At 40.1% G+C, this 22,769-nt stretch overlaps 1 long non-coding RNA gene across 1 annotated transcript in view; it reads left to right on the top strand.

Moving 5' to 3' along the window:
- Window positions 1–22,769, top strand: part of LOC117063042 — a 63,695-nt gene that overhangs the window by 39,147 nt on the left and 1,779 nt on the right. The window contains exons 2-3 of the long non-coding RNA XR_004428689.1: window positions 9,586–9,648; window positions 11,833–11,906. This is a non-coding gene — a long non-coding RNA (uncharacterized LOC117063042). The remainder of the gene's footprint in view (window positions 1–9,585; window positions 9,649–11,832; window positions 11,907–22,769) is intronic.

Below are 22,769 nucleotides of genomic sequence, written 5' to 3' on the forward strand. Positions count from 1 at the left end.
AATAGAACGTCCCCATTCTTTTTCATGACTGCATAGTATTCCATTATAGAAATAAGCTACAATATACTTCACAAGTTAAGTATTGAGAGGCATTTCATTTATCTCTAGTCTTTTTTTTTTTTTTTTTTTTTTTTTCCCAGGCTGGAGTGCAGTGGCTGGATCTCAGCTCACTGCAAGCTCCGCCTCCCGGGTTTACGCCATTCTCCTGCCTCAGCCTCCCGAGTAGCTAGGACTACAGGCGCCCACCACCTCGCCCGGCTAGTTTTTTGTATTTTTTAGTAGAGACAGGGTTTCACCGTGTTAGCCAGGATGGTCTCGATCTCCTGACCTCGTGATCCGCCCGTCTCAGCCTCCCAAAGTGCTGGGATTACAGGCTTGAGCCACCGCACCCGGCCTTATCTCTAATCTTATTTTATTATGATAATACTGCAATTTATCTCTGTGTGTGTGCATTTGTGTGCATGTATGTGTGTGCAATTATATCTCAAGGAAAAATTATCAGGAAAAAAGTTGCTGGATCAAAGAATATGTGCATATAGAGTTGACATATATTATCAAGTTACCAGTTTTTTCTGTTTCTTTTGCTACTGCAATAAAGAGATTGTTTTTCCTATACCATTACTAGTAAAAGTTCACCTTTTTGAACTTTTGCTAATCTGACAAGCAAAAAATTGTATCATATTTTGTTGTTAATTTGTCTCTTATTATAAATAACATTGAATATTTTAAAAAATGTTTAAGAGCCATTTGTGCTTATGTGAGTGTGTGTGTGCAAGTCTGTGTGTGCACTTGCCTATCTTGTTCTTTGCCTGTTTTTTTATTGAGTTGTTTGACTTATTTGACTGTTTTAAAGTGTCTTTATAGTTTAAGAAAATCAGTACTTTATTTACTTTTCCAAGCGTGTATCTTATCTTTTGATTTTGCTTAGGGTGGTCTTGTCAGCAGAAGTATTTTATTTTTATCTGACCTACTTTATCAATCTTTTCTTTATGGTTTCTGTTTCTGTTCCTGTTCTGAACTTTGAGATGTCTTTCTCATTATTTTAATGGATATTTGTTATAATCTGATTTTCATCTTGAAAAGATTATTCTAGTTACGGATTAAAAATTAGATGAGGTGATAACAATTAGAAGGCAATTGTAGAAGTCCACATGAGTAAAATTAACAGCCAAGCTTATGATGATGGCAGTGAAAGTGGAAAAACAGGGATGAATTCAAGATCCATTTAGGAGGCAAAATAGACAGGCAATAGACTGGAAATAGGAGAAAGGTTTTTTTGCTGTTTGTTTGAGCAAGTATTTAGAGGATATCATTTTTTTTTTTTTTTGAGACGGAGTCTCGCTCTGCCGCCCAGGCTGGAGTGCAGTGGCCGGATCTCAGCTCACTGCAAGCTCCGCCTCCCGGGTTCACGCCATTCTCCTGCCTCAGCCTCCCGAGTTGATGGAACTACAGGCACCCGCCACCTCGCCTGGCTAGTTTTTTTTGTATTTTTTTAGTAGAGATGGGGTTTCACCAAGTTAGCCAGGATGGTCTCGATCTCCTGACCTCGTGATCCACCCCCTCGGCCTCCCGAAGTGCTGGGATTACAGGCTTGAGCCACCGCGCCCGGCCTAGAGGATATCATTTACTGAGCTAATATTACTTTTTGTGGGGGGGATCATGAGTGTGACGTAATACACATTATCTTTAGGTGAACTTGAGACTTCCTAAGGGAGCCATTGAGTACTGTGTCTCAGACTGTGTACCAGGGGACGCATGCATGAGGAGCGGGGAAACAGTCACGGGTATTTGACAGCATGGGCCCAGATGACATTTCTTATGAAGACAACATGAAGAGAGCTGGGAGCCAGGAAGGCCTTTGAAGAAGTCCAGCCTTTCCTTGCTGAGTGTAAGAAGGTGATGCTGCCGAAGGCATGGCTGGTGAGCGAGCCCTGGACGCTGCCTGGCTTCCGGATGTACGAGATGGGATGGACCTCGAGCAGAAGGGGGCTGCAGGGTCACCCCGCTGGCCCGGCACAGGCAAGTATCTGCGAGAGTCACTGCGGAGAATTCATTGGGCTGAATTGCTTTGTCTACCAGGGAACTCTGGGACCCCCGTATTTTGCTTTGTGTGGTTTTCTTGCTGCCTTTGTTACCATTTCCACGTTATGAGAGAGGATTTGAGAAACAGATTTCTCTAACTATGCCCCAGCATTGACCCCAAGTGTTCTCTCTCTACATTGACTCGTTAGTGAGGCAAGAAGATTTCTTCAAGAGGAATATGCTACCTTCTTTCCAAGCAAGATGGCAGACTATATTAAAGAAATCACATTTGTACCTCAAAATCAGGAGATGAAAAACATGGGAAAAGGGTTTTTCAGCAGTTCTACCTAAATGCCTGTTACCATCTGCCTTGTTATTAGTGTGGTGTCATAGAAACAGCTTGGATTTTAAAAGTATATGGACCTTGGTTCAAATCCCAACACTGTCTCCTGCTGCAGCTGTGGCTCTGAACAAATGGCTTAACCTTTTTAAACTTCAGTTTTCTCATCTATGAGGTGAGGATAATTGTGTTATTTCCCAGAATTGAATCGAATGAGATGGCACGGACGAGGGCCAGGCAGAGGCTCTGTCACACAGCAGGTGCTTAATGATCTCTGGTGGGTCCTTTCTTCTCCATCCACAGCCCGGATCTTTAGCAAGCTCATTCAGTTCTGTGCAAGTATAGTGCTTTTTTTCTCCTGTAAAAAAAAAAAACACACACACACACAGCAAAATCCTCTGAATTTCATTCTAAGCAACAAAGGATTTCTCAGGTAAAAAGGTCCATTTGTGTTCTAACTAACATTGCCACTGGTTTCTGGGTAACTGTAGTTGGTGAACAAAATAGTTATAGAGACAGTAGAGGACAGGATCCACGGACTTGAAAATTCATCTCTTCAGAGCAAGAAGACAGCCAGTGAGAAGTGTGGTGGCAAAGGGATATGATGATTAGAGAAAAGTGTAGCCTAATTTTAAGCCTAGAGTCTGGAACTAGGGCTTCTTATGGCATTACAGTCAATCTATTAATCTTTGGAGAGGCTTCACCTAAGCCACCCCATACAGGAAGGATTGTGACATTTCTGAACCAAAGACTAATTTAGGTACATCTCATTTTAAAGCACCTGGGCATGATATTCCAGCTGATGCAAACATTCAAAGCTTACCAGGTTTTGAGAGAGAAGAGCACACCTGTGTCGACAGGTGGAACTGTCCTGGCACTGGGCCAGTGTGTTCCCACCGTGTCCACATCTCTGGCACTTGTTTGCTGGTGCATTGGGTTTTACAAAGTATTTGCCTTCTCTGGCCCTCAGAATCCTCATCTTTAAAACGACAATATGATGTGCCCTTTGACCGCTGTGATCCTTTGCAGTCTGACAAACTATGACACAGAAGGCCTGGAGATCTTTGTAACTTTGCTGGGGCCGATAATGGTATTACAATCCCAGGAAGGACTCCATCGCTCATATGAGTAAGTTGTATTTTTATTATTTGCATCTCATTGTGCAGCAAAGCATGTATCATTGGTTAATTAATGCTGCCAGCACGGCACTCTGCTAAATGATTGTTTAGCCTGGAGTAGAATAAAATGCTACAATGACCAGTACAGTATCATTATGTAACAGAAAATTTAAAATCTGATAATTTGATTGGAAGTCTCAGGTGAGTTTTTGTATAAAAATGTTAACCTCAAGTAGCTATAAGCAGGTAAATGTTTTATTCATCCCACTGATATGAAATAAATGCTTATGATATAAATTATGTATAATTAATGCTCCTGGGATAAAAAATGTATGCTAATAGGTTGTCAGTTAATTAAGAAAGGAATATGAGGTAAACAAAGGTGATTATAATTTATCTTGGGACCATAAACAGAAATCGTGCCTTAAATAATCTCTTTAAAAAAAATACATTATACAGCAAATCCTTCATTTTCCTCCAGAGCGGTATAGAGCTAGTGTTCAGTGGAGATGTTAAATGAGGAAACAGCTCAGGAGAGCAAAGCAGGCTGTAGGCTTACCAACAACAGCTCAGCTGAGGTGGTCCCGTGTGAGCAGTCCTGGTCTCCTCAGGAACATTTTCTGAAACATAGTTTTTTGGAACCTAGAAGCTATATTACAAGAGAGGAGAAAAATACATCAACTGATGAAAACTTGAAAAAGTATACCTATACTGAAGGCAGTCTTTGGCATTCTGGCTAATTTCATCTCTGAAACTGCCTAATAGATACACTATACTTTTCCCTGTATGTGGCTGGGGGAAGTCACAGTGATGGAAGATAGGGACCAGGAAAAGATAACCTCTGAGTATTTCTGAGCTCACTCGGCTACACATTCATTCACTCACTCACTCATTCATTCATTCATTCATTCATTCAACAAACATTTCTTAACTACATAGAGTGCTCAGCATGGAGGATAGAAACATGCCGTGGGTATTGCCATCTTGTCTCTTTTCTCCTCTCTCATGGTGGTTTTCGTTGACCTACGGGATCTGGGTATTCAGGTGAAAATATCCAGCTGAGAGATGGATATAGAAGCTTAAAGGTCTGGGGGAAAAATGAAGGCTTAGGCTATTTGAGCTGTGTGAGCAGGGGACAAAAGGGAGTGTCCAGGGATGATGAACATTCCTGGGCAGGAAGTGGCGAAGTCCACCAGGGAAAAGCACTCCACTCCAATCCAATCAGCAGGTCAGAAGGTCACTTGGAGAAGCCTCTAGAAAGGCAGAGTCACCCACTATGTCACTGCAGCAGAGATGGTGAGCCAGGAAAAAACAACAACAACAAAAAACCAAAAAAACAGAAGTTTCAGGTAGATTTTGAAATTATGCAAGTTTGGTGGAAGCAGCTACAGCAAAGTGGAGGGTGCAGGCTCCACCACACCCACTCAAAAGGGTATCGAGAAGCAGGCAGAAGATCATGGCAGCCTTGCCAGAGACCAGTTTAGATGAGATATGAGTGGAGGAGAGGTTTTGGATAGCAAACCAACATAGGAGGAGTCAGTTTGGAGGGTAATTCAGGTTTGAGAGTGAGACATGAAAGAGTGGCTCAGTTTGGGGGATTGTAGAGACGCACTCTTGTATAAACTGCTGGAAAGAATTCTTAAAGGAAGATGGGAGGATTGAGGGCATGGCAGAATGGTTCTGCATGAAGAACCCAAGGCAATCCTCCACCCCTGAGGCAGGAGAAAAGGGATGAGGATGGTGAGGGCCTCTCTGCAGGCATATGGGCAGAGGGGCTGGGGTGTCCTATTGGCTTCAGGTTCTTCTAAAGTAGAAGTTCAAGATCAAATGCTGGAACAGGCAAAGGAGGTGAGAGACTAAAATCATGGTGAATATTGAGAATTGTCATCAAGAGAAACAGGAGAGGAAATTCACCAGGGATGAGAAAAAGCCTAATTGCCTCCTTCAAAGTGCGGTTTCCTTCCATCTACAGTTCATTCTTTCTGTTATGCAGAGGAGATGGGGGACTGCCAGGAGACAGAGGACTCTGTGAGATGGGGAACTCTGTGAGATGGGGGACTTTGTGAGATGGGAGACTTTGTGAGGAGATGGAGGACTCTCTAAGGAGATGGAGGGCTCTATGAGATGGGGGACTCTGAGGAGATGGGGGACTCTGTGAGATGGGAGACTCTGTGAGAAGATGGAGGACTCTATGAGATGGAAGACTCTGTGAGGAGATGGAGGATTCTGTGAGATGGGGGACTCTGAGGAGATGGAGGACTCTGTGAGATGGAGGACTCTGTGAGATGGAGAACTCTGTGAGATGGAGGACTCTGTGAGATGGGAGACTTTGTGAGGAGATGGAGGACTCTGTAAGGAGATGGAGGGCTCTGTGAGATGGGGGACTCTGAGGAGATGGGGGACTCTGTGAGATGGGGGACTCTGTGAGATGGAGAACTCTGTGAGATTGGGAACTCTGTGAGGAGATGGAGGGCTGTGAGATAGAGGACTCTGTGAGATGGGGAACTATATGAGATGGGGGACTCTATGAGATGGGAGATTCTATGAGGAGATGGAGGACTCTGTAAGATGGGAGACTTTGTGAGGAGATGGAGGACTCTGTGAGGAGATGGAGGATTCTGTGAGATGGGGGACTCTGAGGAGATCGGGGACTCTGTGAGATGGAGAACTCTGTGAGATTGGGAACTCTGTGAGGAGACGGAGGACTGTGAGATGGAGGACTCTGTGAGATGGCGAACTATATGAGATGGGGGACTCTGTGAGATGGGAGATTCTATGAGGTTATGGAGGACTCTGTGAGATGGAGGACTCCTCTTCCCGCAAGGAGGACTTTCCATCTTCCTTTCTCTTATGCAGAAGAGATGGAGGCCCCTGAAGGGAAATTCTCTTCTTTGGTATTCCACATACTCCTTGAGGTGGGGGTTTAACATGTTCATTTTACCAAACCCTCTCCTACAGCTTTATGAGACATTAAATGCTCTCTTTTTTTTTACCAAATGAGAAAATAAGATTTTATCTGATTCCAGAGATTCACAATCTCCAATTTAGCAGGATGAAAAGAAGAGAAGACATTTCTGTAGATGAGACCATGACAGGGAGCTGCCAACCCCACAGGCTCTTCTTATCCCTGCCCAGTACCAGGGATGTGAGAAAGTTTTTCCTACAAAAGGAGCTGGGAAGAGCTGCTTACGATTGGCAGATCCTGCATCTCTTGAGTTATGTACTTTGATGAGGGTTGTTACAAAGCACCACAAATGCATGAGGGACCCTACACAGTGGGGGCAGAAATCCCATCAGCATTGTTCTCTGCCTCATTCAGACAGACAGAACTCCCAGCACTTTCATGTCATGGGGCATCAGTTTGAGTAACTGAGTATTTATGAACTCAAAAGGGTTTCTGAGTTACAGATGAAAAATCATGCCATTCTTTCATGAAGTGGGAAATCTGCGTAGAATCAATAAATTCTGTCCAAGAGTCAAGTCTGACTTCACAGGAGCTGGGTGACTGAACAAATTAGCTACCTTCAATTTCCCAATCCGTGCAACAGGAATTTCAATTCCTGCTTCCCAGGACAGTGTCAAGTTATCAAAAAGTCCCCAACATATTGTCTATCACCTAATAAACAGTAGTGCTATTTTCACTGTAGTTGAAGATATTTGTCATTGTTGTCATAATTATCACCATCATCTTCATAACCATGACCCTGAAACCTATTAACTATAAATTTTAAATAATTTACTCTGTCAGTCAGGAAAATGGACGACACTCCAGGTATCTCCAGGCTGAATTCTTTTAATGTAACACTTTAATTAAAGTATAAAATTTATTTAAAAACGCACAGATATTAACAGTGAATTTCAATAAAATTTTACCAACTGAACATGCCATGTAACAAGAGTCCAGATTTAGGAGTTCGACATTAACAAGAAGTTCCCCTCCTTCTAATCATTACGTCCCCCAAAGTAACCACTATTTTGAGTTCTAAAGCCATGGATGTTTTCCTGATTTTTAAACTTTGTGTAAATGGAATTATCCAGTATGTATTGTTTTGTATTCAGGCTATTTTGATTGTGAGTCATCAAAATTATGATTTGTTGGGAAAATGTGTAGTTATTTCATTCTCGTTGCTTTATTGTGTAACATATATGAATACATCACAGCCTATCCTATGGATTGATTGATGGATTGTTTGTAATATGAACTACTCAAATATTGCTGCTATAAATAGTTGTATGTCTTTTGTAAACATGTGTGTACATTTATATTAATATATGTAGAGGTAGAATTGCTAGGATGTAGGATGGATGGATGTTCAGTTTGAGTAGATAATTTCAGTTTCCCAACGACATGCAAGCATAGTTGTACCAACTTACTCTTAAAAGTAGGTGAGTTCTAGTTGCTCCAAACGCAATACTTTGTTTTGTCTGCCATTTAAATTATAGACTTTCTTTTGTGTATATGGTGGTTTTAATTTGCATTTATCTAATAATTACTTAATCTGAGAAATTTTTAACATGCTTTTGGCTACTTAGATATTCTTTTCTGAGGTACCTACTTTGAGATGTCTGTCTTTTTTATTGATTTGTGTAAATTTTTATATATTCTTGGTAGTCTTAGATATGTATCATGCAAATATCCTTTCTTATTCTGTGGCTTGACTTCTCCTAATGGTGTCTTTTGATATGCAGAGGACACTAACTTTATTGGAGTTCTATTTATCACTTTGTGTATTATGTCTAGCAATTTTTTGTGTCTTGTATAAGGTCTGCCTACCCTAAGGTTATGAAGATGCTTTTGTATGTTTTCTTTTAAAGTTATGGTTTTACTTTTCACATGTAGATCTATACTCTGTCTGGATTTTGTTTTTATGAGGGAGGGGTCAGGATTTATCCTCCACCTCAACTCTGTGTGTATCTAATTGACCCAGCACCATGCATTACAAAGATGACTCTTTTGTCGTAGGAAAATTTTAATGCAAGGAAATAAAACCTAGCAAAATTTTGGAAAAGCCGGGGAAACAAAGAACAGTGAAGTTATTGCTAAAGTTTTAAGCTTGCAACACTACAGCAGGAGCTGTAGAGGAGCTTGTCTGGGAGCTGCTGAGACCATCCCACCTGCTTCCTCCCCACATTGGTCTGTGAGTCACCTGTGCTTCTTCCCGCCACAGCTGCTGGAGAACACGGCCTCCTTCCTTTTCATGGAAGCCTATGGGGAAGGAATTCTAAGAAATGCAGTCCTAGGCTTTGTCTCTGAGACAAAGTGGTAGAGAACACTCCGGGAGGTGGAGAGGATGCCAAAGTGCAAACATAATTCACAGAGTCACTGAACATTATTGCACCTGTGATGCAGAAATTAATTTTGAAGTTGGGTCAGATGGTCTCTAAGAACTTTCTACCTCAAACATTGATTAAAACATTAGATATTATAATGCTCTCTTAATAAATCTTATTCATTCATTGAGGTATTGAACTAGGCCAAAAATATGAAAAGAAAAAGAAGGAAAAGCACTTTTGTCAGAGGCACTTCGAATACCACTGAAATAGGAGCAAGCAAACAGATGACACAGTGCAGGAAAATAATGGCTATGGCTGTAAGAACACACAGTGCAACAGGTTATAGGCAAAGGTGTAGCCAGACCACCCGAGGGCCACTCCTGCAGTGTTACTGGAAGGCTGTGTAGAATCCTGCCTGGAGGAGCAGAGCAGGAATTGGGAGCCCCAGAGAAAGAACAGCAGGTGTACCCAGGGATGCCATTGTAGTACCTGGGAAAATGTAAACTCAAGCTTTGTTTTCTTTTATCTTGAATTTCTTGAGGAAAACCACAGGTGCCTTCAAGGAAACAGATGGAAGTTGTAATCTGTTTTGTGTAACCAAAGCGTTAGGCAGTGTTTGTATGGCATTGGGCAAGTTACTTCCTCTCTGTGCTAGGATCTCTTCTCTCAGTTAAATCTCCAGGATTCTTCCTGCCTCTTGTGGTATGGGCTCTTGAGGGTTCTTGAGTTTGTTCTTCCTTTGCACTTTATTTGCAATTGCAAAAATTCAGGCATGCCGGGCTTACAAGTTAGAGACAAATGGCATCTAAACTGGCTTTCTCTTCTCTACAGGTTTCTTTCCAGAATCTTTGGACAATAGGTGGAGTGGCGGCAGAAAGGGGAAGAATGGACATGGTGGGTGTGAGCCAATCACAGCATATTCAATGATTCCACATGGATTGGAGAGTGTTGAATCATGAGGAGGCTGGCAAAAGGGCCCTCTCCTCGTGAGGTCTGGTTAATATCAGGAATTATTGCCTTAAACGCTGCAGGTGTGGATCGATCTCTTTCAGTACCAGTAAATGGGGCTGCAACTGCCTTTGACAACCTCAAAGCTGCACAGTGCTCATGCCCCGGGGCAGACAATGATGTGGGGGAGTTGCTGATTTTAGGATAGAAAATTACAATGCTTATATAGTAAACAGCACCTGGAAGTTTACTAATGATTTTTACAATTAACAGCAGCAGTGTGGTCTGATTATTCATGCATGCTTTCTATGAAAGAAAAGAAAGGAAGCAGATGTTGAAAAAAGTCACATGGCTTAGATTTTATTGGGAGGGGAGATGTGGTGGTGAAAGAAGGATGTATGAGTAGGAGCAGGAGGAAGGAAAGATTGTGAGGTGGAGAATTCTCACTGCTGTTTTCTTCAGGCTCTAATATGCAGATCATGCTCTTTCAAATTTCAAAATTAACCTCAAGGTATGTTCTATATCATAAGGACTCTTTTCTACAGCATGTATATTTAAAAGCTTATATATTTTGCAGTAGCTGGGCAATTTTATAAGTGCATTAGGTATTAATAAAACATATATGGTTGGGCATTTTAAAAGTCTTTCATTTTTCTTGTTTTTTTTTTTTTTTCTGAAACAGTCTTGCTCTGTTGCCCACGCTGGAGTGCAGTGGCACAATCTCGGCTCACTGCAATCTACACCTGCCGGTTTATGAGATTTTTGTGCCTCAGCCTCCTGAGTAGCTGGGAGTACAGGCTCCTGCCACCGCTCGCGGTTTTGTTTGTTTGTTTGCATTTTTAGTAGAGATGGGGTTTTGCCATTCTAGTCCCAAAGGACTAGAATTACAGGCATGAGCCACCACACCCAGCAGTTCTATGTATTCTTTAAATGTACCAACATTTTCTTAGTTGTTGAAAAATCTGGCATTTTTTACATACAGTAATTAACCAATTATTGATGGGGAATTTTTATTATTTTGGATATAAGAAATGTGCTTGAATAGATTTTTGCTTCTGTTCAATTTTTCATTAGGTAAAATTCCAAACAATGGGATCACCTGGTCACAGGAAAAGAGCAACAACAATCAAAGAAGGCTCTGGCTTCTCGTTACGCTATTGGACTGGACAGTGCCCTCAGGAGCTGGTGCATGCTAAATTCAGCCCAGTCTCACCACTATCGGAGTGGGAGTCTCTGTGTGTTCACGTGCACATACATGTGTACATGCATATTTTTCTATCTATGCTTAGTATCACAAGATGGTTTTAAATCTATTATTTATTAGATTATTGGCCAAGAAAGAATTTTCTGTTTTGAAATTTATTGAATTTTCTCCCATGTATCAAGGGACCTTTCATATTTCCCTCATTTATCTACCATTGGAATCTTCACATCTTATTGAAAATCTCCTCAGGCAGTAAGGTCTACGAGGGCAAAGATATATCTATATATACACAGAGATGATGAGGGCAAAGATATATCTATATATACACAGAGATGAAGAGTGACTTGCCCCACTTTTTGTCGCTCTCTCCTTCCCTCCCTTTATTTTTTCCTTCCTTCCTTCTTTCTTTCTTTTCTTTTCTTGCCTTTCTTTCTTTCTTTTTCTTTCTTCTTTCTTTCTTTCTTTCTTTCTTTCCTTCCTTTCTTTCCTTCCTTCCTTTATCCATCCCTTCCTTCCTTCTTTCTCTCCTTTCTTTTCTTTCTCTCGTTTCTTTCTTTCTTCTTTCTTTCTTTCTCTCTTTCTTTCTTATTTTCTTTCTTTTCCTTCCTTCCTTCCTTTCTTCTTTCCCCTTTTCTTCCTTGCTTTTTTCCTTTCCTTTCTCTCCTCCTTCTCCTTCCTCTCCTTTCTCTCTCTCTTTCTTTCTCTTCACTCTCCACCTCTTTCTTCAATGTTTCTGTTGCTGATGACCTCAGTAGACAATAATGGCTGTATTTGAGATTCCTAATTAACACACCAATATGGTTTAATTTTTCTTCAAATCTAGATTCAACCTGGATCAGAAGCCAAGACGAATGCTGCACTTTGAAGGGATGACTAGTAGTTCTGTGTTGCTGACCTATCTTACAGTCTTTCTCTTCTATCCGCAGTGGATCATTTGGCTGATCACGTCACTCTACAGCTGAACTTCTACCACATTTGTGCGCCCACATTGAAGACAAAAGTATGTATGAGAAATAGAAACACTCAGAGCCTGTCGCTACACACAATTTCAACACGAGGGCAAACAGCATGGTGACAATGGCTAATCCCTGCCATTTACCTTTATCTCTTCCTTAAAAGTTGAGACACACATTAAGTCAGTGTTTACCTACGAGATAAATCTCAGACCTGTCACCAAGAAAGCTCAGTGGAGATTTTGTAGGTAAAGAGAGAAAATAATGCCTCATATGTCTTTAGCAACATGTGCACAATGCTTCTTAGTACTGTGGGCAGTTAAATGCGTCTAGGAGTCTCAGTTCTTCATCTATAGGTTGTGGATAGTATAAAACACCTCACAAAATTCTTGGGTAGTTGTAAAAATGTGTGCAAAGCACTCACCACAGTGCTGATCACACATGCACATCTCAGTGACCATTGGTTCTCTGTCCCTTTCTTCATGGACAGATGGCAAGTGCAGATCTTGCACATTATAAATAGTAGAGTACTTCTCCCCGCGCCCCCGCTTTTTTTTTTTTTTGGATAGAGTCTTGCTCTGTCACCCAGACTGGAGTGCAGTGGCATGATCTCAGCTCACTGCAACCTCTGCCTCCTGGGTTCAAGTGATTCTCCTGCCTCAGTCTCCTGAGTAGCTGCCTCAGTCTCCTGAGTAGCTGGGATTACAGGTGCATGCCACCACACCCAGCTAAGTTTTGTATTTTTAGTAGAGAAGGGGTTGGTTTCACCATGTTGGTCAGGCTGGTCTCGAACTCCTGACTCAGCCTCCTAAACTGCTGGAATTACAGGCATGAGCCACTGCACCCAGTCGGTAGTAGAGTTCTTAAACCAACATCCCCTAAGGGTCTAAACACAGGCTCTACTAAGTTCTACTCACCTACTGAATTTCCCAGGTGATGAGAGAAGCCTTGTCTTTGTTCATTCAGAGGCGTTAACATCTGGATATTCATAGGCACATACTTTTATCCCTCCCGAAATGTCAAAGCTTATACAAATACAAAAATGATGGTTAGAAATTGGTCTCCAGCCTTTTCGGACTTGGCTTCTCACTTGAGATAGAATCAGAAGATTCTGGAGATATTTTCTAATTGACATGAAATGCCTTTCTGGTTTTCACTGTCCTCAATCCTGTAGGTTATAAATCTAGGCACTTCCTGTAGAGAAATGCATTGACTTCTTCCAGCAGGCTTCCAAAGTGAGCATTCATTTCAGACTAATCCGCATATACTAAGTTTCACTGGGTTTCACCAGATTATCAAGAACACAGGAACAGTATGTGCAAACAAAGAGACTGGCTGATATCGTGATAGGACATTTTCTATTTGGTTCAAATTGACTTGTTAAACCCTGCTTCAGTCTTATCAGGTAATGGACAGTGCTTACTTCTGAGCTGACAAACAAAATGTTTCTCTCTAATCTCTCAGGTTGGGGAGATAATGGAGAGGCAAGATAGCAATATGGGATTGGCTGGAAAAATGACAGACTGCATATGCACATCAAATAAATTCCAAACGCAGCCGTCTATTCCCAAGGTATCTTAACTCCAGCAGATATCATCTCACTGCTGTCTGTCAATGATTACTCTGTCTAGTTTTAATATTGAAAGCAAGTTTTCACCTTCAGCAAAGCCATGCAATGTGACCAGTGTGTGATCTAAGAATTCAAGGCTGCACCGGCCATTCTCTAGACACAGTGTCCCACCAACCATGGCAGGAAGCGTGGGCCTTGGGTTGATATGGCTGCCAGCTCACCAATCCCTCCAAATGTTCCTCATGCTACTTCTTTCTAGGAATCTCTATTCTAGGGCCTTCATTCTGACCATCACCACCTGCATCTCATATCCTGGATTCTTTATTTATTTATTTATTTATTTATTTATTTATTTATTTATTTTTGAGACAGAGTCTGGCTCTGTCGCCCAGGCTGGAGTGCAGTGGCCGGATCTCAGCTCACTGCAAGCTCCGCCTCCCGGGTTTACGCCATTCTCCTGCCTCAGCCTCCCGAGTAGCTGGGACTACAGGCGCCCGCCACCTCGCCCGGCTAGTTTTTTGTATTTTTTAGTAGAGACGGGGTTTCACCATGTTAGCCAGGATGGTCTCGATCTCCTGACCTCGTGATCCGCCCGTCTCGGCCTCCCAAAGTGCTGGGATTACAGGCTTGAGCCACCGCGCCCGGCCTATCCTGGATTCTGTTAAGAATTTTAAGTAGTGCACTAGATGTTGTAGAAGAGATACTTAAGATATGGGGGTCTTCACTCTATTCTTGAGAGGCCGTGCGTGATACATGGCGGTCAATGACATCAGAACCTTATAAAGCCTGACATAAAGATTGTGGGGAGCCCTTGGGGGAGAGAAGGTCATTGAGTCCCCATGGCTGCAGCAGAAGGTGGAAGAGGAACTGGATAGCAGCCTGGAGCCGGAGAGAATCATCACCCACAGCCAGGGAGGGGTAGACTTGTTTTGCGTTGGTTGTTTTGTTTTGTTTTTATTCTCATGCCTCCCTGAATGGATCTCTGTCAGTGCTTTAACACCACCAGAGTAAGAATAAAACATGGGTCGGCCCTGTCTCAGCCCAAAGTGAGTGGATGACGTTAACTTGGAAGGAGACCACAGCATGGGTGGAGTCCTCAGCAGATGGTGCAGCAGACTTGGCCAGCCTGGCAGAGCCCCTGAACCCCACCTCCACTAAGTGGGACATGTAATGACAGAGAGGTTGATAACCACGGGGACAAAGCAGTGCCTCGAAAGGAAATCCTAGAAAGTCTTATGGTAGGGAGAAGGCAGTAAGGAGAGTCCAGACCCTAGAATGTAACACTGGGAACTCTGTTCCCTGGAACAGCCCCAAACTTACCTGGAGGAAAATAAACTAAAGGCGTACTTTTACTCCATCATCCAGCACACATTGTAAACAAAGCAGCTAGTAGTCCTATGAGAATAAAAGATGATCTCACAGGAAATCTCTCTGGCCAAAGCACTTTGAGAACCACTGAATAAACAGAACTATCAATACTTGAGGAATGAAAACTAACAGAATGATATAGAATAAGAATATAAAATATGTATATTGTGTTCTGAAGGTTTGCTGAAAAATCATCTTGCAAAAGGCAGGTTAATTGGAGATAAGGCATATAAATTTACTTAATGTATATACATAATAGCCTTCAGAATGAAGATGCAAAGATATAGAAGAAATTGTCTGTTTTTAGGCTTAGGTTCAACAAGTATGAACAGCTGTATAGAAATATGATTGGACCAAAAATATATGCTCTAATGCTAATAGGCAGAGTGGGGACACCAACCAAGGCCTGTCTATCTGGACTCTTCTTAGCCTCTCTGAGCCTGCATTCTTTCCTTCTGAGTATTGGGCAGGACCCTCTCTGGAATGGGGTTGTATTAGTCCATTCTCACACTGCTATAAAGAAATAGCTGAGACTAGGTAACTTATAAAGAAAAGAGATTTAATTGACTCACAGTTCCACATGGCTGGGGGGACCTCAGGAAACTTACAATTATGGCAGAAGGCACCTCTTCACAGGGCGGCAGGAGAGAGAATGAGTGCTGAGAGAAAGGGGAAGCCCCTTATAAAACCATCATAACTCATGAGAAATCACTCATTATCATGAGACTAGCATGGGGAAAACTGACCCCGTGATTCAATTATCTCCATCTGGTCCTGCCCTTGACATAATGGGGATTATTACAGTGCAAGGAGAGATTTGGGTGGGGACACACAGCCAAGCCATATTAGGGTTCTTATGATCTACCGTCAAACAAGGTAGATCAGATAATTTCTCTATGGCTAGTTTTTACACAAAAAGGCAGAGAGGGCACTTACGTAGTATTTTCCGGTTTCATGATTGGTTTAGGGACAGAGGGGTTTTGGTTTCTACGACTCACCTTGGGAAAGAGAGATTTTCATTTCTATGGCTGGCTAAGGACTGAGAAACAGAAGGTTAGGAGAAAGAGAAAAGCTTTCACTGCTGAGGCTGCTGCTGAGGCCTTCTTTTTGGAGTGTTGTTTTCTGAGCTCTACATGTGTGTGTGTGTGTATGTGTGTATATATACATACATACAGATATTCCCAGAATAAAAAAGATATTGAAAGCAAGAACAAGCATACATGAAATCTTTGGGCATGACAAATGAAACTGATGAAATAAAGAGCTTAATGAATGGATTTTTACATATGAATAGATGTAGCTGAAAAATCAGTCTGTAAGTTGAATTCAAATAATGTCTTCCATACATTCAAAAGCAATAAAGTAATGTGATGACTGAGAAAAAAAAGTTAAAAGATATGGAAGATAGAAGTAGTAACATTAATTTAATAAAAGTTCCAAAGGCGTGAGGCATGGGGGCTAACTCTTATAATCCCAGCACTTTGGGAGGCCGAGGCAGGCAGATCACCTGAGACCAGGAATTTGAGACCAGCCTGGTCAACATGGCAATAGCCCGTCTCTACTAAAAATTTAAAAATTAGCCAGGTGTGGTGGCACATCCCTGTATTACAAGCTACTTGGGAGGCTGAGGCACAAGAATCACTTGAACCCGGGAGGCGAGGTTGCAGTGAGCCAATATTGGGCCACTGAACTCCAGCCTAGGTGGCAGATCGAGACTCCATCTCAAAAAAATAATAATAATAAATTTTTTAAAAAGTTCCAAAGGCAAGAAATGAAAGGAAGGAAATATTGTCATTATATATTAGAACATTTTCTGTTATTTTTCACTTTTCATAGTGAGTATTTATTTGCATATTTTCTTTTAGCCTCTGGTTTGTCTATATCTTACTTTTGTACAAGTAAAAAAAAACTTTGCTTTAAAAAAAAATACACACACAAGATAATTAACAAATCCTTCAGCCCATGAAATGGAAATACTAAAATATCAGCTTTCTGACAAAAATGATCCCAAAGTTAGAGAGAAGATGGTAGTAAATAAAATGGACTATGAAAATTGGAAAATGGCAGTAAATTAAGCAAATTACTAACTTAACATATAGTAACACTAAAAACTATCTGCCAATAAAATGGAAATCTCATTGATAATAGATGGATTTCTGAGAAGCCAAATTCAGTATATATGCATGTATGTATATATGTGTGCTCAATGCCAATTTATTTATATATGTGTTTATACATACACATATATAAATATATGTATATATGTACAGACTAGTAACCATGAAAAAAATGAAATACTAATAATATAATTGTCTATAGGTAGCTATTTAATTTTAAACTTTCAGGAAACAGATAGGTAATCCCTATCTGATGGAACTTGTCCCATATAATATAAAAAGTGAAGTCATCTCAAAACACCTCATGAGGCTTCACACTTTATAAGATTGATTATAAAATTAGATGAAGGTATTATAAGAACCAAAAAGTCAGTTTTGCTTATATATGTAGATTTAAGTTCCTAAATAAAAATTAATTTACTAACTTAATGAGAGCATGAAAAATAGTATCTCATGATCAAGCAGCATTCATAGCAGAGATTCAAGGAGAGTTCAGCCTCAGAAAATATAATTATTTAATATTTAATGAAAAGTAGAAAAAATCAAAATAATTATCTTAATAGAAATGGATACAGAAAAGAGCATAAGACAATTTCAATACCAATTTATTATTTTTAAAAAACCAGTGCAAGTAGAATACTAGAAAGGGAAGATAACTCTTTTAGTTTGTTGAAAATTATTTGTCAAAACCCTACATCCAATATTATACTGAACTGGCAAATTTTAATCACGTTCTCTTTAGGCACACGATAACGAAAACAACCATTATATGTGTAAATGTTCAACATCTGTCCTGTGAATGGCGGTCAATTGAATGAGTCAAAACATTAAGAAAAGAAAAAGAAATGCACATAGAGACTATAAGAGCAGTGACATTGTCATTAGTTGCAGATAATGTGATTATTTCAACAGAAATTATCAAGAGGGGGATGGGTAATCCAGTGGCTTAATCAATCAATAGAGGAGCCATTACTACTCTCATGAGGTTTAGGGAGATTGCCAGAGAGATAATCAATAAGTAAAAGCCATTAGTGTTCTTCCACACTAGCTAGAAACTTGACCACCAGAAAATGTTAGACAAAATGGCAATAGAAATACCATTTATAATAGCAACAAAAATATGGTATTTAGGAATAATAAAACAACAATATAAAACACTTTTATTAGAATAAAAAAAACCTCTAAGAACATAAAAGGAGCTGTGTATAAGAGTTGACTGATTGGATGAGTTAACTTTCAGCATTTTGAATTTGCCTTTGGGTCTCCATGATTTCTGAGGCGGAATCAGCTATGAGTCTTATTGAGGATCCTCATAGGTCATGAGTTCTCTGGACCTGAGGCTTTGAAGCAGCTCCAATCCTGTTCTGCCTCCTGCTAGGTTTTCATTATAAGTGTGGGATGTTGGTTTTAAGGCCCCTGCAGAGATGGAGAAAGAAGGAAGGCAATTGGGCAAGTTCAAATCCCTCAAAGCTTGCTGTTCTTACCGAGATTCTGTCACTTTTCTTAAATAAAAGCAACCTGAATTGCTTCAAGTCTCTGGCTAATTTCCAGAGTTCTGAAAAGGTTGATTCAGACCATTTTTCCCCAGGGTTTTGTTTTCATAGAGAAAGGAATTCTCATAAGTCCTCACTTTGCCATTTTTGCTGCTGCTACCTGTTGGATGAGTTAATTTTATGAATAATCAGTTTTGCTAAAATCCATTCGCCAATTCAATACAATTATAAGCAATTTCTCAATAGTACGTTTTGGCAAGTTGGAAAACCAATTCAAAATACATTCAATAGTTAAGAAACTTTGGAAATGAAGAAAAGAGATAGGGGAATAGCTCTACCAGATAAGAGGACATGTTTCCAAACATTTGTCAAACAAATAGTATTTCAGAGCAGAAATTGACATACAAACCAGGAACAGATGGAGAAACCTGCAAACTTGAAGTGTAACGAAGTAGTGAAAGCACAGAGGTTTAGCAAATGTGTTGGGAAACTTGGGTCTAAAGTTTGAAAATTAAAGGTAGATCCCCAACTCACAACACCTCAAAAATCAACTCCAAATGGAACAAAAGCCTAAATGTAAAATGTAAAGATTTAAAGCTTATGAAAATGAGGAAGAACATCACTGAGATGGGGGAAGACTATCAGTAGGATTTCAAAAGCACAAACCAAAAAGGAAAACTTAATATTAAGTGATAAATGTAAATAAGGGATAGCTGTAATATGATTACCTCTAAATTAAAAATATGTATTTAACTAAGAATGTCAGAGACAAACATGGAAGAAGGGACACTAATGAAAGACAGTTATAAAATCTTAAATTTTCAAAAAAATTCACATCTTGAATACATAGGAGCTCACATAAATCAAGAAGGAAAGGAAAACACAACAGAAAAATGGGCAGTGATAATGAACAGTCAATTTATAGGCCTTGAAATGTTAGTGATTAATAAATATGTAAAAGAAACTCAGATTCATGAGCAATGAGAAGGATACTGATTTTGAAAAGCACATGAGGTCATTTATTATAGCTTCGTGTAAGGTAAACATCAATGACCTGAATATGTACAAATTTAAAAAGCTTAACATTGTATTACAATTTTTTAAATGATTTTTATTTTATGTTTATTGTGAACACAAGTCTTAGTTTGGCAAGGATAGTCCTAGTTTTTTTTTTGTTTTGTTTTTTTTTTTGTTATTCAAAATATATTTACTCATTTTCTTTTTTTTTTTTTATTATACTTTAAGTTCTAGGGTACATGTGCATAACGTTTATATCATGTATAACTCCCCAATGCAATCCCTCCCTCCTCCCCCCTCCCCCTGATAGGCCCCAGTGTGTGATGTTCCCCTTCCCGAGTCCAAGTGATCTCATTGTTCAGTTCCCACCTATGAGTGAGAACATGCGGTGTTTGGTTTTCTCTTCTTGTGATAGTTTGCTAAGAATGATGGTTTCCAGCTGCATCCATGTCCCTACAAAGGACGCAAACTCATCCTTTTTTATGGCTGCATAGTATTCCATGCTGTATATGTGCCACATTTTCTTAATCCAGTCTGTCACAGATGGACATTTGGGTTGATTCCAAGTCTTTGCTATTGTGAATAGTACCGCAATAAACATACGTGTGCATGTGTCTTTGTAGTAGAGTAATTTATAATCCTTTGGGTATATACCCAGTAGTGGGATGGCTGGGTCATATGGTACATCTAGTTCTAGATCCTTGAGGAATCGCCATACTGTTTTCCATAATGGTTGAACTAGTTTACAATCCACCAACAGTGTAAAAGTGTTCCTATTTCTCCACATCCTCTCCAACATCTATTGTTTCCTGACTTCTTAATGATTGCCATTCTAACTGGTGTGAGATGGTATCTCATTGTGGTTTTGATTTGCATTTCTCTGATGGCGAGTGATGACGAGCATTTTTTCATGTGTCTGTTGGCTGTATGGATGTCTTCTTTTGAGAAATGTCTGTTCATATCCTTTCCCACTTTTTGATGGGGTTGTTTGTTTTTTTCTTGTATATTTGTTTGAGTTCTTTGTAGATTCTGGATATTAGCCCTTTGTCAGATGAGTAGGTTGCAAAAATTTTCTCCCATTCTGTAGGTTGCCTGTTCACTCTGATGGTAGTTTCTTTTGCTGTGCCAAAGCTCTTTAGTTTAATTAGATCCCATTGTCAATTTTGGCTTTTGCTGCCGTTGCTTTTGGTGTTTTAGACATGAAGTCCTTGCCTATGCCTATGTCCTGAATGGTACTACCTAGATTTTCTTCTAGGGTTTTTATGGTATTAGGTCTAACATTTAAGTCTCTAATCCATCTTGAATTAATTTTCATATAAGGGGTAAGGAAAGGATCCAGTTTCAGCTTTCTACTTATGGCTAGCCAATTTTCCCAGCACCATTTATTAAATAGGGAATCCTTACCCCATTTCTTGTTTCTCTCAGGTTTGTCAAAGATCAGATGGCTGTAGATGTGTGGTATTATTTCTGAGGACTCTGTTCTGTTCCATCGGTCTATATCTCTGTTGTGGTACCAGTACCATGCTGTTTTGGTTACTGTAGCCTTGTAGTATAGTTTGAAGTCAGGTAGCGTGACGCCTCCAGCTTTGTCCTTTTGACCTAGGATTGTCTTGGCAATGCGGGCTCTTTTTTGGTTCCATATGAACTTTAAAGCAGTTTTTTCCAATTCTGTGAAGAAACTCATTGGTAGCTTGATGGGGATGGCATTGAATCTATAAATCACCTTGGGCAGTATGGCCATTTTCACGATATTGATTCTTCCTATCCATGAGCATGGTATGTTCTTCCATTTGTTTGTGTCCTCTTTGATTTCACTGAGCAGTGGTTTGTAGTTCTCCTTGAAGAGGTCCTTTACATCCTTGTAAGCTGGATTCCTAGGTATTTTATTCTCTTTGAAGCAATTGTGAATGGAAGTTGATTCCTGATTTGGCTCTCTGCTTGTCTGTTACTGGTGTATAAGAATGCTTGTGATTTTTGCACATTATTTTGTATCCTGAGACTTTGCTGAAGTTGCTTATCAGCTTAAGGAGATTTTGGGCTGAGACAATGGGGTTTTCTAAATATACAATCATGTCATCTGCAAACAGGGACAATTTGACTTCTTCTTTTCCTAACTGGATACCCTTGATTTCTTTCTCTTGCCTGATTGCCCTAGCCAGAACTTCCAACACTATGTTGAATAGGAGTGGTGAGAGAGGGCATCCTGTCTTGTGCCAGTTTTCAAAGGGAATTTTTCCAGTTTTTGCCCATTCAGTATGATATTAGCTGTGGGTTTGTCGTAAATAGCTCTTATTATTTTGAGGTACGTTCCATCAGTACCAAATTTATTGAGCGTTTTTAGCATAAAGGGCTGTTGAATTTTGTCAAAAGCCTTTTCTGCATCTATTGAGATAATCATGTGGTTCTTGTCTTTGGTTCTGTTTATATGCTGGATTACGTTTATTGATTTGCGAATGTTGAACCAGCCTTGCATCCCAGGGATGAAGCCCACTTGATCATGGTGGATAAGCCTTTTGATGTGCTGCTGAATCCGGTTTGCCAGTATTTTATTGAGAATTTTTGCATCGATGTTCATCAGGGATATTGGTCTAAAATTCTCTTTTTTTGTTGTGTCTCTGCCAGGCTTTGGTATCAGGATGATGTTGGCCTCATAAAATGAGTTAGGGAGGAATCCCTCTTTTTCTACTGATTGGAATAGTTTCAGAAGGAATGGTACCAGCTCCTCCTTGTACCTCTGGTAGAATTCAGCTGTGAATCCATCTGGTCCTGGACTTTTTTTGGTGGGTAGGCTATTAATTGTTGCCTCAATTTCAGAGCCTGCTATTGGTCTATTCAGGGATTCAACTTCTTCCTGGTTCAGTCTTGGGAGAGTGTAAGTGTCCAGGAAATTATCCATTTCTTCTAGATTTTCTAGTTGATTTGCGTAGAGGCATTTATAGTATTCTCTGATGGTTGTTTGTATTTCTGTGGGGTCGGTGGTGATATCCCCTTTATCATTTTTTATTGCGTCTATTTGATTCCTCTCTCTTTTCTTCTTTATTAGTCTATCAAAACCGCTCAACTACATGGAAACTGAACAACCTGCTCCTGAATGACTACTGGGTACATAACGAAATGAAAGCAGAAATAAAGATGTTCTTTGAAACCAATGAGAACAAAGATACAACATACCAGAATCTCTGGGACACATTTAAAGCAGTGTGTAGAGGGAAATTTATAGCACTAAATGCCCACAAGAGAAAGCAGGAAAGATCTAAAATTGACATTTTAACATCACAATTAAAAGAACTAGAGAGGCAAGAGCAAACACATTCAAAAGCTAGCAGAAGGCAAGAAATAACTAAG

The sequence above is a fragment of the Trachypithecus francoisi genome, unplaced genomic scaffold (assembly GCF_009764315.1).
Source record: "Trachypithecus francoisi isolate TF-2019V2 unplaced genomic scaffold, Tfra_2.0 Lachesis_group17, whole genome shotgun sequence".
NCBI classification, from domain to species: domain Eukaryota; kingdom Metazoa; phylum Chordata; class Mammalia; order Primates; family Cercopithecidae; genus Trachypithecus; species Trachypithecus francoisi.